Source organism: Monopterus albus, unplaced genomic scaffold, assembly GCF_001952655.1.
Source record: "Monopterus albus unplaced genomic scaffold, M_albus_1.0 scaffold187.1, whole genome shotgun sequence".
Lineage (NCBI taxonomy): Eukaryota > Metazoa > Chordata > Actinopteri > Synbranchiformes > Synbranchidae > Monopterus > Monopterus albus.
The window spans coordinates 142,904-147,911 of NW_018128067.1; positions in this window are offsets into that span (position 1 = coordinate 142,904).

Sequence of the window (5,008 nt, forward strand, 5' to 3'; positions counted from 1 at the left end):
GAAAATGTAGCAGAGGAAACGTGTGGAGGTGATAGAATGGCAGAGAGTTGTGCTACCTGCTGAGTTAGTGCTGCGATGTCCTTGTACTGTTGCTGCAGTGCCTGAGCCATCTGGTCCATGCATGCGTCCTGAGATGACTGAGATGACCAACCGCTTGCACCGGAGCCGGCAGGATCCATGTAGGCCAGTTCGTTCTGTTATGTGCCGTTCGCACCGCGAACGAGAAAGAGGCGGACCCAGGTAGCCGACTTCGATGCATGATTGAGGCTTAAAAGTTTAATCTGCAGTAGGTCAATCTCATCGTCGGTGAGCCTCGGGTGTCCATGACCCTGTTGGCAGTTCACTGTTTGTCCTTCCTTAGACACTGTTGGTACTAACCACTACAGACCAGGAACACCTAATAAGACCTCCAGACTGGGAGATGATCTAACCCAGTCGTCAGCCATCACAGTTTGGCCCTTGTTACTTTCTTTAATTAGTTGTTTATTTTAGATTATTTGTTGTTTATTTTATAAGTTGTTTGTTAAATTTCATTTTTGTTTATTTTATTTTATTTTGTTTATTTTATGTTATTTGTTGTTTATCATATTTCATTTTTGTTTATTTTATTGTTTTTTATTTTATTTATTTACATTTTTATTTGTTTATTTTATTATTAACTTTATTTTATTTGTTGTTAAATTTATGTGTTTATTTGTTGTTTATTTTATTTAATGTATACTTTATTATATTCATTGTTTATTTCATTTTATCAGTTTATTTTATTTCTTTTGTTGTGTACTTCATTTTATTTGTTTTTATTTTATTTCATCTGTTGTTTATTTTGTTATTTGCTGTTTATTTCATTTTATTTGTTGTTTACTTTATTTTATTAGTTTTAAATTGTATGTCATTAGTTGTTTATGTTATTTGTTGTTTATTTTATTTAATGTATACTTTATTATATTCATTGTTTATTTTATTTCATTAGTTTATTTTATTTCTTTTGTTGTGTACTGCATTTCATTTGTTTTTATTTTATGTTATTTGTTGTTTATTTCATCTGTTGTTTATTTTGTTATTTGCTGTTAATTTTATTTTATTTGTTGTTTACTTTAATTTATTTGTTGTTTACTTTATTTTATTTGTTGTTGATTTTATGTTATTAGTTGTTTGTTATGTTATTTGTTGTTTATTTTATGTTATCTGTTTATTTTATTTAATGTCTATTTATTTTACTTATTGTTTATTTTATTTCATTAGTTGTTTACTTTATTGTATTTGTTTATTTTATTTGTTTTTTTGTTATATTTTGTAAATTATATTTCTTATTTATTTAAAAAAATTGGGGAATTTTATTCTAATAATATTTTTTAATTTGTGTTTTTTTTAAATAATGGTTTGTTCAGTCTCCTGTCAGATGCTATTCGTCGAGCAGGGGGAAAATCAGTTGTAAGGTGTAACATAAGAATGTGTGTTGCAACTGCACTCACCAATTTTTATTTATTTGTTTTTCTGACACACTGTGTGTAAGATTATGCACGGCTGGCACTTCCTTTTCGTCTGCATGTTTTCCTCCCTGATCAACAGACTTTCCTCCAGAAAGCAGCTTAAACTGTTTGCTGCTTTGAATGTGGATGAGAGGAGCTGATTGGATATGATTAGCTATGTTTTCAGTCACTCCAGAGCCCACTGCTACTGGAAACAGAGAAGGGCTAAACAATGTGAAGGTCCGTTCAAAAGTATTTAAAAATGCAATTAATTTTGAACAGTTACCAAATGTACAGTGTTGTACACAAACAGTTTTCATATCTAGATCTGTTAACACCAACTCTCTAATGGCTTTAATTGCAACTGAAATTTGTGTAACATTGTGTTTGCAGTCCTGTACTTTTTAAGCTGAACCTTGTGATATCTAATGGCCAGATCTTTCAAATAATTATCAAATACTGCTGAAAGCCTATTCTGGACATGGTATTCACAAAAAATAAAAATAAAATTAAAAAAAATGCAAGCATTAGGTTTTATCCAAAGATATAATATGTTTTGGGTAACTCGCATACAAAAACCATTTAAGTAAAAAGATGATCAAGTTTGACATCTGGTTTTTCACAAATTGCTAGTGATTATAATTCAGTTTATCTGGGTAATAAAAGCAACACCCCATTTAAATAAACATTGTTTATGACTTAGGGGAATCACTCTGTAACATCTCTGAATAATTCGAGTGAGCTGAGCCTTTCTGTAGTTTCAACAACACCAACAGAGTGAGATGTCTTCACTGGTAAAATCTTTCGCTGATCTCACATCAGTGATGACAGTGCAGCATATTCTGCAGGATGGTGTACATGCAAAATGGTCACAAAGCGTCATCTTGTGTTAATCTTTTACATAATATTAGATATAAACGAATCCTGCTGTTGTCCTGCGTTAGATAAAACCCAGAGTAGACCACATACTGACTTTAGTGGTCTCCTGATTTTTCTTCTAGCTCCACCAACAGGTGGACACTTCTGGCTTTTAGTGAAATCCAATCCTATTCTTAACCATCCATATTATTTCCTAAAATAACCCAAGAATTGAGCCAGACGTCAAGAAGAATTACTAATAAAAATATTAATTACATTCATTCATTCATTCATTCATTCATTTTCTACCGCTTAATCCCTGAGCGGGGTCACGGGTGGGGCCGGAATATTAATTACATTGTTTAAAAAAAGACAATATAGGCAAATGTCACAATTCTCCTTTACATTATTTCATGTGAGATATCATATTGTTTACAACATACAGTAAAGTATATCATTATTCATCTTCTCCTCCTGCTGCCTGTTTTTGGCAGTAACCAACCCCTATACCTAAGATTCATTGACTTCTTGTCCAGTGATGATCAACCCCTGTGGTGCTATCAGCTCTAGGCCAGTTGCTGTGTTGAAGAGTCAAGCTGAAATAGTCATCAGACAAGTTACACTGTGACTGATGAGCCAGTTTGTGGTTTGCCTACGACCTTGAGCCAAAGCAGGATTCAGAGATGTCACAGCCCCTGTACTGTAGTATTTACTGCAGTTGTAGGTAAATTAAATAAAACACAACAGTGGAATATTGTCTAGTATTTTTAATTTCATGTTGATCTTCATTAGCCCATTTCTGTATATGAGATACAAAATAGGCATCAGTAATATGTGAGCCTACCATTAGGGCCCCGAGCTTGGTCTGTCTGTCAGCCACAGCACATAGCGATACTGCTAAGTCAAGCTTCACCACTTCGAAAGTACCACACACTCATCACATCTTTCAAATAACAAGCATCTTTCTTCAGCAGTTCAACACACCTACAGACATTATGACCAGAACAACAGAGCACACCGACCAGATGCTTTGCGAGCTGCATCTAGAACATATGAATGCCAGAATAACAAGCAATATAATTATGCACTGACTGTAGTTATAAGTGTGTAAGTCTAATTTACATGTGAGCAAAGTTTCTGATTAACCCCTTAAAAAAAGAATCTCCCAAAGCTGCAGCGACAGGCAGCTCTGGCATGTGACCAGATCACTGCATAAGGAATTTGGCTAGCTTGTTGTTTGGGGACACTTCAGTGTTTAGTGCTCTTTCTATAGTAATGTATCAAGGAGAATAATAATACAATGTGCATTGCTTATGACTGTTGGTTGCTGCAACATAAAATATTGTCCATCTCACAAAATAATGTGATGTTATTTAAAGGCAGTTATACTAAAGGTGCCACTAGAAGGATTTATTAGCAGAAATGGGCTATATCATGCATAATTGTGTTTTCATTCATGTGTAATCACCAGACAAGAAGAATCTCAGCATTTTCTTTAGCTTAGAATGAGCTTTTTATATCTATATAGGAGCTGGACCCTGTTGTGTTGAGCTGCCATGTTTTTTACAGTAGCCCAGAATGGACAAACCACACACTGGCTCTAGAGCATGAATTTTGCATTTTCACATTGAAGTAGCAGCTTCAATTGACAGACGGTTGGAAAATGAGGAAGTAGCATTAGAAACAAGAGGAAGCACTGTGGTGAGTTTAAGAGCTAAAGAAATTGGTGATCATTATTATACTTTAAGACAAGAAAAACAAAGACAGCATGAATTCCTGTAGTCAAAAAAAAAGCAAAGACACCAAGAAACAGGACAGGCGACGGCACAAGATGAAGATAAATATTGGTGGGGCTTTTCCCACATGGAAATCCTTGGTGAGGGACATGTTTCCAGAATGACATGTAAGTTGCCTGTTTCCTGCTGGACAGGAAATTTAGCCTAACAAGTAAAGTTAACCTAAATGTAAGTTCTATTTTATAGCTTTAGCTAGAACATGGCCAATGCTGGGTAACCCACTGTGGTCAAGTGAGTGGCTGTTATCTTTTGCTTGGTCGAGTCAGTCACACTTGTTTTTTGGGTGCACAGTTTGTCCTGCATTTACGGTAATTGCTGTGAAACTGCTGTGAGGGCTTTTGAATACGATGTATGAACTTTACTGAACACTGCAATCTGCAACCTCACCACGAGATGTCACTAAATCTGCACACTGCACCTTCAAATGATGACTGCTGGAGAGGTTCATTGTTATGAGTCTGAGCAGACTGTATATGTGGTCAGAGTACAGCTAGAATAACAAAAAACAAAGTTCATTGTGTCACTCATTAACCAATGTTATACTGCAATATAAAATAAGGTGGGTCAGGTAGGTGACACTCAAAATGGATTTATTATGTCTTCTACTTTGTTGTACAGCATTACTGGAAATACTAACGTTTCAAAGAGTATTCAGAAAATGTATCCTTACAAGTATTACATTACTGAATACTCTTGCTTGGTCTTGCATTGTAGGGCAAACAATTATCTATCGTGTATATATCTATATAAGAGTTAATGTTTAACTTTTTCAGAAAATGATGGGTCAAAGGTACAACATCAGTCAGTCTGGAAGAGTGAGCAGGAAGACAGGAGACATGGCGTCTTTTTCTTCTTTCTCCGAAGATTTGACTTGCGCCATTTGTC